This window comes from Bos taurus, chromosome X (genome assembly GCF_002263795.3).
Source record: "Bos taurus isolate L1 Dominette 01449 registration number 42190680 breed Hereford chromosome X, ARS-UCD2.0, whole genome shotgun sequence".
Taxonomy (NCBI): Eukaryota; Metazoa; Chordata; class Mammalia; order Artiodactyla; family Bovidae; genus Bos; species Bos taurus.
In genome coordinates this window covers 15,205,482-15,226,225 of record NC_037357.1, presented here as the reverse complement: position 1 = coordinate 15,226,225, position 20,744 = coordinate 15,205,482, and the positions used below count along the sequence as shown (strand labels likewise).

Sequence of the window (20,744 nt, the reverse complement as noted above, 5' to 3'; positions counted from 1 at the left end):
TCCCCCCACAGGCAGCTCTGACTGAGCCCCCTAATCTTGCTCCTTGCCATGCCCCCTCATCCACCTTCCCCACAGTGGCCAGATGTACCCTCCTAAACCCACACCTGACACTATACTTTCAGTTTATCACTCTCCATGGTTCTCCAGTGCCCCTGAAAAAGAGTCAGAGCCCTCCCCCTGGCTTGTGGCCACCTCTTGACCTCACCCCTCACCAGTCTCCTTCTCTCCCTCTGTGCTCCAGCCACACAAAATACCTCAAATAGACTTGGAAACCCTCTAAAGGGAAGATCACCTGCTCCATGTATCTCCCACAGCATCTAGATCCAGAGCAGCACAAAAAAAGTAGTTGCTCAAATAAGATGTCTTAAATTGAATGGTAATGGGACCTTCCCCTTCCTTTCCCCTTGTTTCCACTTATTGGCTTCTAGCACTTTGGCTTGAGGAAAAGGCAATCTTGATTGGCTGTCAGTGATGTCTGTCTTTTCCTATTTCACCTGCTTGCCCTCCAGGTAGGCACCACACGGGAGCAGATGGACTCCTTCCCCCCGCCCCACCCCGAGAAAAACCTCCTCCTGTAATATGAGTCAAAGAATGCCAAGTGGTTTGGAAAACACTTTCCCAGCTGGTTCTTCCTACTCCCTTCCTGACCACCCACAGAGTTCCCTCTTGTATAGGGTCTAATTGTCTCTAATCTAGCTTTAACTTCTTATAATTACCCTCAATTAGAAAATAGAGCCTGCAGAACACACTCCTTGTGGTTAAGACATGGATCCAGAGTAGAAGTGTAATTACTTTTTGGCCTCTCAGGGGTTCTGCCTAGCCTTCTGTGCAGACGTAGAGTGGAAAGGCTACATCTGTTCCATCCATACATGTCTTTCTTTTATTCTTGAATCCAGGTTTCTGAGATAGTTGAGGGGTTTGTTTGGTGTGTTAGCTATATGGAAAAAAAATTTTTTTAATCTACTAGTCTAAGCTCAACTTGGCTTAGAAACCATCAACTATTTCCCAGTGACCTTAGGAAAAATTCCGAATGCCCCATGGAAGTGACCAACATAACCTGTCAACTTTCAAGGGCCTGTAGCCCATCTAGAGTGTGTTCATGGCCAAAAAAGATATAACACTTCTCTCAGTCTCACATTTTGTTGCTTTTTTGCTCTCTGAACTCATTTTCTTCCTGGATGTTCCTCAAACCTGCTTGCCTCCTCATAACTTTCATGGATACTATTCTTTCTTCCCTTCCTTATTTCACTTTTTACTTGGCTCATTCTTTAAGTTCCACCCAGTTTCTTTATCATATGCTCTTAGAGCCTCCTAGCTTTTTCACTTTTTCATTATAAATTTCTCACAGCTGCACTAGAATATTCTGCATGAGATTATATATATGTATATATATATATATATATATACATATATATATACACACACATACATACATCCTCTACCTGGACTAAAAACTGCACAAGGCAGGATCTGTGTCTGTTTTGTTTGAATACTACATCCCTAGTGCCCAGCACAGAGCTTAACAAGGAATAATTGTTCAATAAATACTTGTTGATAAAAGAATGAAAAAGAGCCATCTAAAGTTATTTTATTTATTTGATAAAGCCTTATGTTCCTCTCACTCAAGATGCAGTTATTTAATCTTGTTGTGGACTGATTAGTCTCACTCTGTTCCCAAAACCACAGTGTACCTCCCTATTCTGTGCCAATCATCACACAACTCTGTGTAATTTCCCCGAGGGAACTGGAGGAGGGTGTACGGCTCAGGACAACTCATCCCTACTGGTGAGAAACACGTCAAAGTGCATGTCCTTCTCACAGTGATAGTACAGCTTCCCTGCCAAACACAAAAGGCAGGACTTTTTTTATTATGGTGCTTTGGTTGATACACTGCTCCTGCAGTGTGAATAGTCTTTCTCTATTCAGTGAAACATTATGTTAATGATTGGACAGAGTAATTAATAGCAGGTCAGATTATATTCTCATGTCTCTGTACAAGCCAAAGAGAAATTATCCTCATTAACCTGATCAGTACAAACTGTCATCCTAGATTAGAAGAGCTCCAGCTTCAATTTATACCTTAACCCTCGCTGTTTTGGCCAGATGGCTTGCTGGTACCTCCATGCTGCTACTTTGCTGGTACTTTCCTCACTCAGGAAAGAGGGAGAAGAAATCTGGAATGAGCAAGTTAAGGTAATGAAGAAGCAACACAGACTTCAGTCTTGCCTTAAAAGAAGTTTGCCAACAGTACTTGCCTCAAAATTAAGAACACATCCATGTTAGATTTTTTTTTTACGAGATGGCTAGGCTAGGATGTAGGGGAGGCTGCATGGCTCTCAAGGCAATGGCACTAATTTTGAAAGGTTATAATTGTGTTCCAGAGTATCATATCTGGAACTAGAACTCCAGAGAGAGGACCTAGAGACAGATGTCAGTACCTTAAGAGTAGAGTACTGCCAAGAGTTAGACAAGTATCATCAGGAACCCAAGCAAATGAATTGGGGTCTGAGTGGGATTCACAGATTAATTTTAGTACAAACCAAGAATAGAGGCAAACAATATTTAGGGCTTTCTGGCAGGGGGCTCCACTGTTTCTAAGCTTTAGTGTTTCTTCTGCTTTTCAAGTTCTATAGACTCTTCAAATTTATCTTCTATGCCCAACTTCATCTGTAGTGCAAGATCATTCCTGGCAAAAACATGAATGAAGACAAAAGCAAAGTGTGGGGACATGATGTCTGATATCACTACTATTCTAGCTGGTCAAGATTAGTGTTTAACAAAACTGATATCAAATGGTGTTTCACAGTACTACTAAAGTAATTGGAGGGATTATGTGACAAAGACATCAAAATTTACATATACAAATGAGAGTTGTCCCTTTCATTGAAGTCCACTGGGAAACTATATAATTATTCGACTGATTCTAAAAACAAAATCAATGGAACTTATTTTTGAGTATTTTCTTTAGCTCCTTAGATACATTCTATTGAATTTCCTCAGCTGAGATTAACTTTCATCTTCTGAGGATGGATTTACATTCTACAAATGGCCAAAAGTCCCTTTGAGTTTAGTCTGATAAGTAAAGTAACTTTGGAGATCGAGGGTATCATTCAAAGAATGATTATTATTATTATTGTTATTATCTCTATTATTCTTAACATTATGAGTCATTAAATGTTGTCCAGGCTTATGGGTCAAATCAGAGATGGCCACAATCTGAAGATCAGATAGGCCATCAGGGCTTAGATTAACTCTAAAAAGGGCTTAAGTATTATGGAACGAACTCAAAGAGGTGACCAAAATGTCAGGGACACCTGGAAGTGGCAATAGTAGAAGTCAACACAAGAAATAAGCAGAAGGAATCCAGGAGGTTCTCAGAGCTGATAGAAGTATAATTCTAAAGTAAGGGACAGAGTCCTGAGTAAGGAGCTCCCTCAGTGGCTCAGAAGTAAAGAATCAATCTGCAATGCTGGAGATACAGGAGACCTGAGTTCGATCCCTGGGTAGGGAAGATCATCTAGAGAAGGGAATGGCTACCCACTCCAGTATTCTTGCCTGAAGAATTCCATGGACAGAGGAGCCTGGCAGGCTACAGTCCATGGGGTGACATAAAGTCGGACATGACTGAGTGACTAACACACACACAAGGATTAGAAAGGCATGAAGAGAAGCAAATCAGAATGCTACTCTCAGGGGAAATGGATTGTCAATTGGGGAACCAAATAAGAGATTTGGATTCTAGAAGAAGTTATAGGAAATTAAGCAGGACTCCAATAAATTTATGGGATGCAAAAGTCAGAGTAAGACTGAATCTCTACTATTTCTCATGTGCAAGACTATAATTATTCCAAGAGCCAAGGACAGAGCTGAACCCACAGGGATTTTTTTAATGCCCTTAGCCACAACTAAAATTGAAAAATTGCCAACCTCAGCACTGTTGTGGTGAAAAAGCCAGGCATATAAGTCTAATAGTACTATAGAATGACTACCTATTAGCCTGCTTGCCTGTCTTTGAGAATTGAATTCTACATATATAGCATAATCATTGTTAGCAGAATAGTGTCATTGTTGGAAGAATAGTTATCCTTATGTGTAGTTGGGTCCTGCACCCATTTTGGGATCTTTGGCACACTGAATTTGACTCTGAGGTTTCTAGAGCTTTCACTTCTTCGATATACTAGAAAAGCCATCTGCCACCCTGGTTACTATTCTGCTTGAGAATACTTTGTTTTATCCAACTTCCCTTGAAAGTTCAGTACAAATGTCGAGTCCTTCCTGTTTTCATTCATTACTCAAAATGCACTAATACCTTTTCAGAAACTTGCTTGTGTTTAGGGTTTCTTCCAAAATAAGTTAGCTTCTTCATCCGAATTGGATTTCCAGCCAACGTTCTTCCTATTGTAAGGCATAGACATTTAACAAAGCAAATCTTTGACCTTTTCATTATTTCTATCGGGGTCCTATCAATGATTAGAAGATAATTCGTACATCATCATGGACATCTTTCCTGAACCAATTCTTGCTCTTCACAAGAGCAATTCTTGCTATTCACCCTCTCATAAGTATCTCTTAACACTTGCGAATTCATTTCACACAGTGTTGATATTGATCTTTTGCTCTAAACAATAGCCACTTATTTTTTCGATGACATGAAAATAGCATGAATTTCACCCCCAGTGCTAGCTAGCGCATGACTGATTGCCTGATGTTGACAATTTTGTTCCTGAAAGTTAAAGCATGTTTCCAGGTTGGCCTTGGTCACAGTTTCAAACATTGAGCAATAATGTCCATTTGGATTGCATAGAGGAAGACTCAAGGATGATTATTTTAGAAATTAGGACACCTATGTTGTCCTTTCTCTTTTGTGCATTTTGTAGTCATCATCCCAGGCCAGGACTAGCTGAAGGTCATTGCTCCATGGGCTTGAATATAGGTAAGGAGGGCTTTGAAGAACCCCTGAGTCTCAGCTTAGTTACTGACATGTACCTGTTATAGCACCCAAGAATATTTGTCTTATCCTATCTCTTGAGGAACTACAGTACATGGTAATGGTTAAGATAGCAGGCTGTGGAGTTAGAACTGGGTTTGAAACCTAATTTCACCATTCACTACCTTGGTTAGGTGGATCACTTTAACCGAATTACAGTTTCCTCATTTATACAGTGAGATGATATCTACCCGCAAAGTTCACAAGGCTTGAATGATGCCTAGCACATGTTGAGCTGTCCACTATTAATTGGTGGGAAGGCCAGTCTGACTTAATGAAAAGTCAGAATTTCTTTCAAAGCTATAAGGGAATACCGCTAATACTGACTCTTCTTTTTCAGGAACTCGCTTCACAGAGAAATGTCAGAAACATATTCCATTCCAGCTGTGCTCCAAGGGGAGGCTGAGACTCTCTCAGGCTTGTGGGGTATATTCCTGCTTCCTTGGGACATGACCCCACACCCGTTATTCCTGAGCTAAAGACACTGCTGACCTTTAACTTCCCCACTAAAATGGCCTTGGCTCTCTCTTTTCTTAACTGTCACTACCACTAGCTAAGGACTGAGGGCTTCCATTAGTTCTTGATGTCTCTGTATACCAGGCTGACTTTATGCAGATGAACTTCTTTCTCAGCGGATTGATTAACTGAGGTCTCATTGTTTGTTATTGTTATTTCCAAATAAATACAGTGAATTGTTTTACCAAGTAGATGGCTTAATGGGATCCATACTAATAAATAGATAAATATAGTCAAGTTTCCAACTCTGAATATTCGTTGAAAAGACTGTTGATGAAGCTGATGAATACTTTGGCTACCTGATGTGAAGAACCAACTCACGGAAAAATACCCTGATCTGGGAAAGATTGAAGACAGTAGGAGAAGGGGGCGGCAGAAGATGAGATAGTTAGATAGCATCACTGACTCAATGGACATGAATTTGAGCAAACTCCAGAAGACAGGGGAGAACAGAGAAGCCTGGCATGCTACAGTCCATGGCATCACAAAGAGTCAGACACGACTTAGTGACTGAACAGCAGCAACAAATACTGGCTTCCTGTGTAAATGAAACACATTACCCATGTGATTCTAAGATATTAATTTACCACCAACTATCTCCTTTCTTTTTGTAGCTGGTGAAATAATAAACTCCTAACCTAGTTTATAAATAAGACAGTTTCAGATTATAAAATAGGGGAATCCAAATTAATGAGGTTTAGTTTGTCTATATTAACCCTAACTATAATGATATATCACTTATCTGAAAGTTCCCTTCCTAGAAACTATAATTGTCTAATACTTTCAAAGCTAAACTCTAAAAATTAACCTTTATAAACCTGAGAGCAGCAAAATCTTGTATGCTGCTGCTGCTAAGTCGCTTCAGTCATGTCTGACTCTGTGCAACCCCATAGATGGCAGCCCACCAGGCTCCCCCATCCCTGGGATTCTCCAGGCAAGAACACTGGAGTGGGTTGCCATTTCCTTCTCCAGTGCATGAAAGTGAAAAGTGAAAGTGAAGTCGCTCAGTCGTGTCCGACTCCTAGCGACCCTATGGACTGCAGCCTACCAGGCTCCTCCATCCATGGGATTTTCCAGGCGAGAGTACTGGAGTGGGTAGATTATATAAAATCCACACATCAAAACTCATGCAGAGTACTTACAGAAAAACTCCTAAGGCTCTCAGTCTTACTTTATACAAAACTGTAACTCAGCATGGTTTGTGAGCCTAGGATAGAATAGAAGACATCAAAGGGCTACTGGAGGCATAAACAATATAATCAGCAAGCAAAAACTTTAGAAAGAAGACAGGATATGTCTTTAAAAATAAGATAGCCTGTGGCCATTTATTCGATGATTAAACAGTCTGATATACTAAGGACATACCTTATATTCCAGCCCAACTCAATGATTAGTGTCCTTAGAAATGACCTGGAGTCAACTTGAACAGGGCAAATTGTGTCAGGTCCAGTTGGCATGAAAAGAGAGGGATGGACAAAATAGATAAGGAGATTAACAGATACAAACTTTCAGCTTAAATACGTCAGGGGGATGTAATGTACACATAGGGTATATAGTCAGTAATGTAACAGTTTTGTATGATGATGGATGGTAACTGGTTTCATTGAGACGGTCATTTCATAATCCATAAAAATATCAAATTGCTGTGTTGTACAGTTAAAACTAATCTAATATTATATGTTAACTATAAATAACTTTTAAGACCATAGAGACATCTATTTGAAACAATTACAATGAAAAGGACTTGGCCACCGCAAGCACACTTCTATTATCTGAGACATGTACTTGCAAACATTTCCTTGCCAGCCAATGCCAAACAGATCAGGTGTTAAGGTATCTGCCAACCAAGCGTGTCACACTAGGCTCTGCCAGGCTGGCTTCAATGAACAGATAAGGGCTTGTAATGAGCACATTATTTACATGTAAATAAAGCAAATGATGGTGAAATATTCATGAAACTTTTTTTCTCCCCTCCCTGAAGCGGCACACATGGGAATATTAGCAGTGTAGGTGGTATCCCAGTTATTAACAACTTCGAGTTAATGAGGTAGCTGTTTTGCTGCATCTGTGTGTGGTGGGGGAGGGGGTTATTCTCTAGGGATAAATCCTAAACCTCCAGAGAGTTTATTAGACAAAAAGGATACTTGGGGCTGGTCATTTTGCCATACCACTTTTCAGAGGAAATGTGTTCCAGCAAAAAAGGAAGATATTGGGGAGGAAAAGTTATTTTTCCAGGTTTCTAATGAAGTCAGGGAATTTCCTCTCACCTTGTTACCGATAGTACACATACCCTCTTGGGGGGGCGTGGAGAAGTGCAAAATAATAGCCTCCCAAGGAGCTGTTATGGACTTGCTTTTAATAACTCCCCCTGAGCACATCTCCTAGTAAAGTTCTTTGTAGTTAAAATGCCTCCTTTAACTAAGTCATGTGCGACCAATTAAAACCACCAAATTCTGCAGTGAATACTGCACTAACTCCTTAATCCTAAAAATTAGTCTGCAAAGGAAGGAAGGAAAATGACGAAAGAAAGGGAGCCACTTACAAACTTAACTTCAGGGAGTGCACAGGTTGCTTGTAAGTAAATGCACTGTGTGTGTATCGACACAGAATGATTTTTGTGCATTTTGTAGGGAGACATTTATGTGAAAGATGGTGTGTGTGTATATATTCATACCCATATGTATCTGCACATATATGGATAATCTGACTGTTTATGTAAATAGAATGTTTACACTGGGGCCGTTTAGTGGAGGGATAAAGAGTTTAATATATTTCGACATGGCTCCTAACAACAGCCTACGTCTAAGCCCAGCCCCCAATAATGAGTGCCCTTAAAGATGGCTTGAAATCATTCAGAAAAAGTTGTATCAGGCTCATTTTGGTATAAGAAAACCAAAAGCTATCTGTTTGAAGCAAATTATAAAGGACATTTTTATTTTAAGTGGTGCTTCTATTATTTCAGACATGCATGTATAAAGAGCTTCTTTCCCAGCCAGTTGCAGACAGATTAAGTGTTATAGTATCTGCCAACCAAAGCAGGTCACACTAGATTCTGTCACTGTGGGTATGGGTCTCTGTGTGTGGTGTGTGCATGGATGCATATGTGTGTTTGTGTGTGATTGCCCCAGTTAGGGTGTGTTTATGCACGTAGAAATGGGCAGATGTGAGGAGAGGTACATTTTTTAATGAATTCAATCTGACTTGAACACCTGGTTTCCGCTAGCATCTTACTTTGATTATCATTGTTCCTAGTTTCCCATTCTGGATCTCTATTTTGCCTTTTTCAATGGCGGGCGCACAGATCAAATTTGGCTCAGTTAGAGATTGTCCGGATTACCTGACCCTGCCCACCTGTTGAGCCTAGCAATGCCATTACCCACCCTGTAGCCTCAACTGCATCCTCTTGCCAAAGCTGACACCTGTTCTTTGGTCGATTCTGGCCAGAGCTACTTCCTTGAAACTGACCTAATGACCCTGCTTAGGCTAAGTTAAGCACTAGTCTGGGCAGAACTAAAGGGCAGAAGTAAGGTGACAAGGTTGGGCTGCAGGTCTCAGCGTGGTGTGAACCAGGCTCCCCTGAGGACAGTAGGAACCTGGATGCATGAGAGGCTGCCTGATGTGGGGAGTACTGATTCGGGGTGGGGGAAAGCAGACCAGAAGCTCCCAGGATCCTTGATCCAAAGAGAAAACCAAGTGAAATGAAATGAGAGCCAACTGTGGAAGGTTGGTGGAAGGTAATCAGTGGCAGGAAGGAAGAAGAGGAGAGAAGAATGAAAGAAAATATGAAAGTCTTGGAATATCATTCCAAAGAGAGCTAAGAAGTCCCAATGCTGTCCCTAGGAACACACGGGACAACTATTCATTGAGAGACTACTACGTGTTAAGGGCTTCCCAGGTGGCTCAGCGGTAAAGAATCCACCTGCAATGCAGAAGACTCAGGTTCAATCCCAGGTTGGAAGATTCCCTGGAGAAGGAAATGGCAGCACACCCCAGTATTCTTGCTTGGGAAATCCCATGGACAGAGGAGCCTGGTGGGCTACATTCCATGAGGTCCCAAAGAGTTGGGCACGACTGAGCCACTAAACAACAACAACTATTACATGTCAAGCACTTGCCAGGCACTGGATGTATTTCAGGAAACAGAACATAGTCCCTTCTTTCAAGGAGTAAGCTTTGTATTTGAGGTCAAGAAGCAAGTTGTTTTTCATATTTCTCTGTGAGAAGTTCCACAATAGATGTGAGAAAACTTTTCCTGGAAAAATGGAGTTAGGCAGGTGAATAGTGGGGCGGAGAATGAATATTTAAAGGCTACCCTTTGGCTTCAGGATAAAGTCCAAATTCCTTGGCTTGGAATAGAAGGCCCTTCATGAACCGGCTCCAGCTTCTCAGTTCTCAGTTGTCACCACCGTTGCCCACACTCGCTAGATCCAGCCATGTCGGATTACTTGCAGTAGCTTGGACATGCACACTCTCTTTCACATCCAAACCACTGCAGATGATCACTTTATATGGAATGGCTCCCCAGGCCCCACCCATGCAACCCTACTTATTTGACTCAGCTCAGATAACACCTCTACTTCGAAGTCTTCCCTTAACCTGACCAACCCCTTGCCTCGGATTAGTTTGGGTGCCTGTATTAGTTTGCTAGAGTGGCCATAACAAGTACCATAAATTGAGTGTACTAAACAACAGAATTTTTTTTCTTCTAGTTCTAGAGGCCAGAAGTCCCAGATTAAGGCAGCATTGATTCCTTCTGAGGGCAGGAAATATCTAACCCATGTCTCTCTCCTAGTTTCTGGTGGTTTGCTGGCAATCTTTGGTGCTTCTTAGCTTCTAGACATATCACTGCAGTCTCTGCCTTCATCTTTATGTGGTGTCTTACTGTGTGTGTGTGTGTTTCTGTCTGAAGTTCCTCTTTTTATAAGAGCACCAGTCATATTCCAGAAGACTTAATTTTAACTTAATTACCTCTGTAAAGACCATATCTCCAAATAAGGTCACATTCTAAGACAGTGCGAATTAGGATTTCAACATATCTTTCTTTGGGGAACAAAATTCATCTCATAACAATGATTCTCTCTTTCTTTCCCCAGCACTGACATAGGAAGCTATACTTATAGCATCAATCAATATAATTATAACTTTATGTTTACTTAGGGATTAGATCTGATAGATAGAGTGCCTGAACAACTATGGATGGAGGTTCGTGACATTGTACTGCTGCTGCTGCTGCTGCTAAGTCGCTTCAGTCGTGTCCGACTCTGTGCAACCCCATAGACAGCAGCCCACCAGGCTACCCTGTCCCTCGGATTCTCCAGGCAAGAACACTGGAGTGAGTTGCCATTTCCTTCTCCAATGCATGAAAGTAAAAAGTGAAAGTGAAGTCGCTCAGTCGTGTCCGACCCTCAGCGATCCCATGGACTGCAGCCCTCTAGGTTCCTCCGTCCATGGGATTTTCCAGGCAAGAGTACTAGAGTGGGGTGCCATTGCCTTCTCTGGTGACATTGTACAGGAGGCAGTAATCAAGACCATTCCCAAGAAATGTAAAAAAGCAAAATGGTTGTCTGAGGAGGTCTTACAAATAGCTGAGAAAATAAGAGAAGCAAAAGGCAAAGGAGAAAAGGAAAGATATACCCATCTGAACGCAGAGTTCCAAAGAAAAGCAAGGAGAGATAAGAAAGCTTTCCTCAGTGATCAATACAAAGAAACAGAGGAATGCAATAGAATGGGAAAGACTAGAGATCTCTTCAAGAAATTAGAGATATCAAGGGAACATTTCATGCAAAGATGGGCACAATAAAGGACAAAAACAGTATGGACCTAACAGAAGCAGAAGATATTAAGAAGAAGTAGCAAGAATACACAGAAGAACTACACAAAAAAGATCTTAATGACCCAGATAACCACAAGAGTGTGATCACTTACCTAGAGCCAGACATTTTGGAATGTGAAGTCAAGTGGGCTTTAAGAAGCATCACCACGAACAAAGCTAGTGGAAGTGATGGAATTCCAGTTGAGCTATTTCAAATCCTAAAAGATGATGCTGTGAAAGTGCTGCACTCAATATGCCAGCAAATTTGGAAAACTCAGCAGTGGCCACAGGACTGAAAAAGGTCAGTTTTCATTCCAATCCCAGAGAAAGGCAATGCCAAAGAATGCTCAACCTACTGCACGATTGTACTCATCTCACACGCTAGCAAAGTAATGCTCAAAATTCTCCAAGTGAGGCTTCAAAAGTACGTGAAATGAGAACTTCCAGATGTTCAACTTGGTTTAGAAAAGGCAGAGCAACCAGAGATAAAATTGCCAACATCCATTGGATCATAGAAAAAGCAAGAGAGTTCCAGAAAAACATCTACTTCTGCTTTATTGACTATGCCAAAGCCTTTGACTGTGTGGATCACAAAAATCTGTGGAAAATTCTTAAACAGATGGAAATACCAGACCACCTTACCTGCCTCCTGAGAAATCTGTATGCAGGTCAAGGAGCAACAGTTAGAACTGGACATGGAACAACAGGCTGGTTCCAAATTGGAAAAAGAATATGTCAAGGCTGTATATTGTCACCCTGCTTATTTAACTTATACGCAGAGTACATCATGTGAAATGCCAGGCTGTATGAAGCACTAGCTGGAATCAAGATTGCCAGGAGAAATATCAGTAACCTCATATATGCAGATGACACCACCCTTATGGCAGAAAACGAAGAGGAACTAAAGAGCATTTTGATGAAAGTGAAAGAAGAGAGTGAAAAAGATGGCTTAAAGCTCAACATTCAAAAAACTAAGACCATGGCATCCGGTCCCATTACTTCATGGCAAATAGATGGGGAAACAATGGAAACAGTGACAGACTTTATTTTGGGGGGCTCCAAAATCAGTGCAGATGGTGACTGAAGCCATGAAATTAAAAGACATTTTTTCTCCTTGGAAGAAAAGCTATGAGCAAACTAGACAGCATATTAAAAAGCAGAGACATTACTTTGCCAGCAAAGGTCCGTCTAGTCGAAGCTATGGTTTTTCCAGTAGTCATGCATGGATGTGAGTGTTGGACCATAAAGAAAGTTAAGTGCCAAAGAATTGATGCTTTTGAACTATAGTGTTGGATGAGACTGTTGAAAGTTCCTTGGACAGCAAGGAGATGAAACCAGTCTATCCTAAAAGAAATCAGTCCTGAATATTCACTGGAAGGACTGATGGTGAAGCTGACGCTCCAATACTTTGGCTGATGCAAGGAACTGACTCATTGGAAAAGATGCTGGGAAAGATTGAGGGAAGGAGGAGAAGGGGACGGCAGAGGATAAGATGGCTGGATGGCATCACGAACTCGATGGATATGAGTTCGAGCAAGCTCCATGAGTTGGTGATGGACAGGAAAGACTAGTGTGCTGCAGTCCATGGGGTCACAAAGAGTTGGACATGACTGAGCAACTGAACTGAACTGAACTGAAACTGTGAGCTATGTGATGGCAGGGAGTGTGCTTTATGCATTGTTGTAATAGTACCTGACACAAAACCAAGCACATAGTAAGTATTCAGTACATATTTGTCACAATATAAGTGTCATTCCTTTGATCAGAGGCCAATCCCTTCACATATACACTGGACCCTGGACCTTCTAGTCTTTGCAGGGACCATGAAATACTATAACCCTCTGATCTCCTACATCTTCAACTTCTCTCTTTCTAATAAGTTCTTCTTCCTAATAGTATTAAAATATTTTCTATTGCTTCACATTGTAAAAACAAACATCTTTCTTTAAGCAACTTGTTCTCACCAAATCAATTTCCCTTTAGAACCATGTTTCTCCAAAACATTATCTACACACAGTGTCTTCTTTCCTTCACCTTTTATTCATTTCTGTATCTCACTCCAGGATGACTTTTGCAGTCATCACTCTATGAAATGTCCTTTTAGTGAGGTCATCAATGTCCTCCATGTCACCAGAGGCAATGGACTCTTCTCTGTCCTCAGATTACCCCTCCTCTAAGCAGCCTTTGGTATAGCTTACCAGGCTTTCTTCTTTATAACACTCCTTTCTCTCTACTTGCATGAGCCTACACACATGGTTTTCCTGCTACCTCTCTGTATCATCCTCACCCTTATTCTTCCTCTGAAGTGAAAGTAAACATGTTCGTCACTCATTGTGCCTGACTCTTGGTGGCCCTATGGACTGTAGCCCACTGGGCTCCTCTGTCCATGGGATTCTCCAGGCAAGAATACTGGAGTGGGTTGCCATTCTCTCTTCTCTAGGGGATCTTCCTGATCCAGGGATTGAACCCAGGTTTTCCACATTGCAGGCAGATTCTTTACCATCTGAGCCACCAAGGAAGCCCAAGAATACTGGAGTGGGTTGGCATTCTCTTCTCCAGGGGATCTTCCCGAACCAGGGATCGAACCCATATCTCCCACACTGCAGGCAGATTCTCTATCATTCACAAGGGCCTGTTCTTGGCTCTTTTCTCTTCTTTCTCTAAACTGTTTCTCAACATGATTCCCCCCATTTCCATGATTTTAACTGCCATCTACATGCTGACGGCTTCTAAATTCATATTTCTTGCCCAGATAGCTCTTCTGAGTTGAGAATAGTATATTTACTACATACTTAACATCCACTGCTATATCAGTATATTCTCACACATTTCTCTTCATATCTAGTCCTGTTCCAGGGTTCTTTCATCCCAGTGAGTGGCACAAGCACATATTCAATTCACAAACCTGTAACCTAAGTTATTTTTGATCCCTCATCAAACTCTACAGATTCTACCTTTGAATATATTGAGTTCAATTCATTTTTCCCCATCTCTGCCACTACTCTTCTAGTCCTTACCACCATTGTTTCTCACTGCTAACATTGTAACGGTGTCCTAATTGGTTTTTCAATGTCTATTAGCCCTCCAGTTCCATTAAAAGTCATTTTCCACATAGCAGCCAGAGTGATCTTAAAACACAATACGAATTCTGTCACTCTACTAAAAGTGATTCAAAGAGTTCTAATCTCAGTTACAATGAGATGAAGTGAGGTCTTGTATTATCTGGTTGCTGCTGATTTTTCCAGACCCATCTATGATGTTCTCCCCTTTGATCACTTCGTTGTAACCACACTAGGCTTTTTTCTGTTCCCCAAACACTCTAAAGTCTTTACTACTGCAAGACCCTGCTGCTAGCTAGTCCCTCTGTTGAAATTCTCCCCTGCTTTATCAGATAAATTGTCATATCTCCCACACAATTCAAATTATGTATGCTTGTTATATGCCTTCCTAGCAGCCTATGTTTTTCCCTTATAGCATGTATCACAGTATTAAATTATGGAGAATTGTCAGTATAACGGTAGTACTTGAAGTCAGTGAAATAATAATAATCTAGTAAGTGAGGAAGACATATAACCATTCAACTCTTCTTTCAACTAGTAGTCATTGTCTGTCTCCTATGTCAATAAGAGCTATGCCTATAGCTCTAGGCACTGAAAATGCAGTGGTAACACACCAGATAATGTGATTACTCCTTGAACGTAGGTCCACAATGAATCCCCTGGGGATACAGGAGAGTATCACTTTACCTAATGTGTTGGATGGGAAAAACAATCAGGTAAGATTACCTGGTAAGGATTATGATGAATCCAAGTATTAAAATCAATGGGACATCAACCAGGTGAAAAACAAATATGGGCAGGAGTTTTCAGACAAAAGGCAAGAGTAAGGATGCACCTGTGTGATATGGGTAAATTGTGAAATGGTGGGAGATGAGACTGGGGAAGGAAGCAGGAACAGGGTCATAGAAGACTTGACTCTCATGCTGAGGAGCTTGGATTTGATCATGTGAGGACAAGTATCAAATGTTTACTGTGTGAAGTGTACTATGCTGGATACTTGAGAGTTCAGCTAGAAATGACCTTCTATCTCTGTCTTTAAAGGGTTCATAATCTCACTGGAAAGATAAGGCATGTACACAGAACTGTGAAGAGCAGTGCATGCTTACTTGTCAAATAAAGGGGAATAGAGTACTTCTGACGCGGGAGAAATTACATGAGCAAAACAGCAGGGAGAGTTCTGAAAGAAGGTAGTGATTGAGTTGGGTCTTAAAGGAAAAAAAGGGGTATATTTAACTAAGCAAGGGACATTCTGAACATTTGTGTTTGTTCATATGTTATACTGAAAGCTTCATTAGGTCTTTACATTAATTTTTGTTTGTAATGTGTTTCGAATTAATTATAAAATTATTCTTTAAGGTAAATAAAAATATTGTGACTTTATGTGCAGGGATATTCTTTATAGACAGTGCTTTCAAAACTACAGTCGATAAGCAATGTAAAAATATCAGCTCTGAGTAATTTGAAAACCAAGGCCATCAGATTATGAAATTTTTGAGGTCAGAAGCTGTTATCTACATTGTTCACTGTTCTATTCCTAGCACCTAGCATGATACCTGGATAATATTAGTCTCAACACATATTTTTGATTGTTCCTTTAGCAGAGTCTTTTTGCTTCCCTTCTCTCTTCAAATGTAGCTTGAATATGTCAGTTGATGTTTGGTAGCTGGTAACTGATACAACAATAAGGAACAAAAGCACAAGTGAGGCCATCAAGGGTAACTTAGTTACACAGCAGAAGGCAGATCTGGGAGGGGTGCATAAAGAAAGAAAAACACAGTGAGTAGCTGTGAATGCTAAAGAAAATTCAACTAGAAAAGAGAGCCTTGAGGCAATCTACGCGTCTAACAAATTGCTCTAAGTGCTTAATGCACATTCCTCCAAAACTATCCTTCTAGTGTGTTTCTGTATATTTTATTAGATTCTACTTTCATCTTTCTTAGTCCTAGGCCAAATATGGGTGCAGTATTACTATTAGCCATTTACCACAGTCAGTCTCACCACCAGAACTCTAGCCTGAGTGCTAAGCAAATAAATATGCTCTCTTCGTTTAGGAAACTCTCAGTTCCTCCTGCGGTAGCACAGTTACCACTCCTCCTCCAACCTCGAGGTCTCCCAGTCTAATTTATAAGGCACACACACACGCATACACACAGAGAGAAGAAACTGAACACAACTAAAGCACACCTGCCAATCCTTACCTCCAGGATTGAGGTTCTGAGGGGATTGTATGCAGCATTATTCATTGTCTGTCCTAGAATGGCTCCCCTCCCACCACCTAGGAAGTACTCCTCCCATTTCACAGTATCAGTTCACTCAAGGAAAACTAGATCACCTCAAGGTTGTTCAGTCACTAAGTTGTGTCTGACTCTTTGCAACCCTATGGACTGTAGCATGTCAGGCTCCCCTGTCCTTCAGTATCTCCCGGAGTTTGCTCAAATTCATGTCTCTTGAGTCAGTGATGCTATGTAACCATCTCATCCCCTGCCACCCCCTTCTCCTTTTGCCTTCAATCTTTCCCAGCATCGGGGGCTTTTCCGATGAGTCAGCTCTTCACATCAGCTTCAACAACAGTCCTTCTGATGAATATTCAGAGTTGATCTCCTTTAGGATGGACTGGTTTGATTTCTTTTCAGGGCAACCAAGACAAATATACTAACTTTTCCCCCAAATCAGCTAAATAGATGATTCAGAGATTAATCAATATTTCAGGTTATGAAGATTATCATTTACCCTGTGCTTTCCTAATCAGGCCTTCAGACTGTCATAATTTTTGTTGATTGAATGGAGCTCATCATTGTAGGATCAAACCCTCAGCTTCCTCGGGGACTCCTTGACATCTTTGTTTTTGAGGCTATAGATAAGGGGGTTACACACTGGAATGACAACAGTATAGAGCAAGGAGACAGTTTTGTTGAGAATTGGCACCTGGCCAGAGAAGGGCAGCGCACAGACTAGGATCAAGGTCCCATAAAACAGGGTCACAAGCACTAGATGAGAAGAACAAATGGAGGCCTTCTGCCTACAAGTCACGGAAGGTATACGCAAGACTGTGAAGAGAATCTTCCAGTAGGAGGCTAAGGTTATTCCAAATGGGGCTAGAGTCACCAGTGCTGTTAGATTCATGCAGACCAGAGTGACTAGCTGGGGATCTGAGCAGGAGAGCTTCTCCAGAGGCTTCACAGAAGAAGTGGTCAATCTCATTGCCATCATAGAAGGTCAAGCTGGATACCATAGCAGCCTGGACTGCAGCTGCCACTGTGAAGCCACTAACCCATGAGCCAATTACTAGCCTCAAACATATAGTTCCATGCATTAGTGCTGGATACTGCAAAGGCCGGCAGACAGCCAGGTATTGGTCGTATGACATCACTGCCAGAAGATAACATTCAGTGAAGTACAGCTGAATAATACAACCTACCATGGAGATCACTGTCTTCTCTCAACAAGTCCACGAGCAAACTGGGCATGATATTGGATGTATAACAGACCTCTAGGCATGAGACGTTTGCCAGAAAAAAGTACATTGGTGTCTGGAGACCCTGCTGCGTGCTCACCAGGATCATGACGAGGAGATTCCCAGAAATGGTGGCTAGGTAGACAATGCCAAACACCAAGAAGAGCAGGGGAGCCAATGCTTTGAGGTCTCCAAACCCTAGTATTATAAACTCAGTCACCATTATAGTGGTATTTTCTGGCCCCACAGAAGTCATAAGTTCCAGGGGATGTATCAGTTTCTTCATACTATTACTTCCGATTACCATAGATTTCCTACATAAAATTCTATCAGTGGTTGGAGCTCTGCACTGATTAGGGCATTTGGCGGGGATTGGCCTTCAATTGTAGCCAGTTAAATTTGCCCTCAGAAAAACTTGTATGGAAATTAGCTGAACTTGTCATCTAGCCAGGGTGTGGAATAGGGATGAGGAGACCAAATGGAGGAAGGAATGGCTCAGTGAAACTCTATCTCCATCCCTAAGGAAACATGTTTAGTCCACACCTGGCATCCTTTGTCCCATTTTGGGTAGAAGAAATTCCCAAGGAAAATTCTTACTGCTGCTACTGCTAAGTCGCTTCAGTCGTGTCCGACTCTGTGTGACCCCATAGACGGCAGCCCACCAGGCTCCCCCGTCCCTGGGATTCTCCAGGCAAGAACACTGGAGTGGGTTGCCATTTCTTTCTCCAATGCATGAAAGTAAAAAGTGAAAGGGAAGTCGCTCAGTCATGTCCAACTCTTAGTGACCCCATGGACTGCAGCCCACCAGGCTCCTCCATCCATGGGATTTTCCAGGCAAGAGTACTGGACTGGGGTGCCATTGCCTTCTCCGAAAATTCTTACTAAATGTTGACAATTCAAAGAAATGGCAGGCCAGATAGCAAATCATATTCATTATCTTCTTTATCACAGCAGGAAATAGAAGCTGAAATGTCAGGACTGAAGCAAAGAATCATTCCATTGATGTTACTGGCCATCCACGCTTGTTTGGTAGTGACAGCTCTGAGACAGCATAACAGTAGTTGCTGGAGAGATAGTAGATTCTGGAAAACCAGGTGTGCATCCTAAAACAGAATACAGATTTCTTGTTTTTAAATTCTTCCCCATAAGCAGCTGGACTTTAGGCTTCTGGGGAGAAAACCTAAGAGCTGACATTGGAAGCTGGGGCTTAAACTCATGTGTATACACCTGAACAGAAAGACACATACAGACACACACATATATCTGGATCTACACAGTCAAGAGGAGATCCACATGTGCTACCATCTTTGCCATCACTTTTTAAATTTGTTTTTCCAGGAATAGTGTTCTAGAAGTGAAATACTTGCTACATGGGATGTTGCCTGCACATCCAAAATACTGACATGAGGGAAGTAGTGGCCATTGATAAGATCACAAGGTCCAAATCACCAGGCTTTTCATATACATCATCAGCAGTGGAAAAGAAACTAGTGTGTTTTCTCATTTAACTTTTCTATTGGTTTTTGTGAGGCAATATAGTATAATTATTAAACACTTGAACTCCTCTGCCACACTGCCCAGAATCAACTCCCAGCCTCTCTATTTATTAACTATGTGACCTTGGGTAAGTTACTGAATAATACAACCTACCTTGGAGATCACTCTGTTCTCTCTCAACAAGTCCACGAGCAATATTGGATGCATAACAGACCTCTAGGCATGAGAGGTTTCAGCCAGAAAAATTATCATTGTATTTTCTTAAAGTGTGGTTTTGAGTAGTAAGTACATGTAAAGTAATTAAAATAATGCCTGACACACAGTTAGCACTAAATAAACATTAAATATTTTTCTTTACAAAATAAAAAAATGTTTTCAGCCCCACAGAAGCATTGACCAACATCATTAGTCACTATACTTGAATAAGAATATGCAATATAAATGCACACGAGAAAAATTGTACATCTCTCATTACTTCTTTTGGGCTTCCAAGGTGGCGCTAGTGGTAAAGAGTCCACCTGCCAATACAGGGCACACAGGAGACACAGGTTCAATCCCTGGGTTGGGAAGATCTCCTGGAATAGGAAATGGCAACTCACTCCAGTATTCTTGCCTGGAGAATCCCATGAACAGAGAAGCCTGGTGGACTACAGCCCATAAGGTCAGAAAAAGTCAGACAAGACTGAGCAACTGAGTACATTACTTCTTTACTGTTCCTTATTATCACTTAATTTCAGTTTTGTGTGACTCCAACATTCATGATCTTTCCACTACACAAACTGACGCAGTGCCTGTTTTATTTACATGTATATGTTCACCTTTGTTTATATGCAAAGAACTTTCAGAATTCTGTCTAAAGGATTAAAGGCAGACTTACAATCATGTAGCTTTAACCCAGCCTTCTTCCTGTATGTCTACTTTGCACCAGATACCCACCATACACAAGCCATAGGCAATCACACTCTTCTTCAATTCCTTCCCAGCTTGTGACCCTTGGTTCTGCCTCCTTTGAGAAGGAACTTGGGGTTTTTATTGGGTATTCTCAGCACAGACTCCCACCTCTTTCTCAAGAGCTATGGCTCAGATTCATTCTCCCTGGTTTCCCCAATATTGAGACCATCCTTAACCAGTTCTTTAGAAAATGAATCCCTACCCCAACTTTGTGACTGCCTTTCTTTCTTTTCTGATTTATTTTTTATTTATAGCACCTATCATCTCTAATATACATTTAACTTAATTTCCTTCTAATTATCTGTCTCTTTTATTACAGTTTTCACAAGAGCATAGATTTCCTCTCTTTTACTCACTACTCAATCTCCAGAACCTAGAACATGGCCTGACACAAAGTAGACACAATAAATATTTGCTAAATGAATTAATGAGGCACTATGATAGAGTGAACATTTTTGTCTTTGGAGC

At 41.2% G+C, this 20,744-nt stretch overlaps 1 pseudogene; it reads right to left on the bottom strand.

The window, feature by feature from the left end:
- On the bottom strand, nucleotides 17,177-18,084 carry OR11Q3P (olfactory receptor family 11 subfamily Q member 3, pseudogene; annotated as a pseudogene).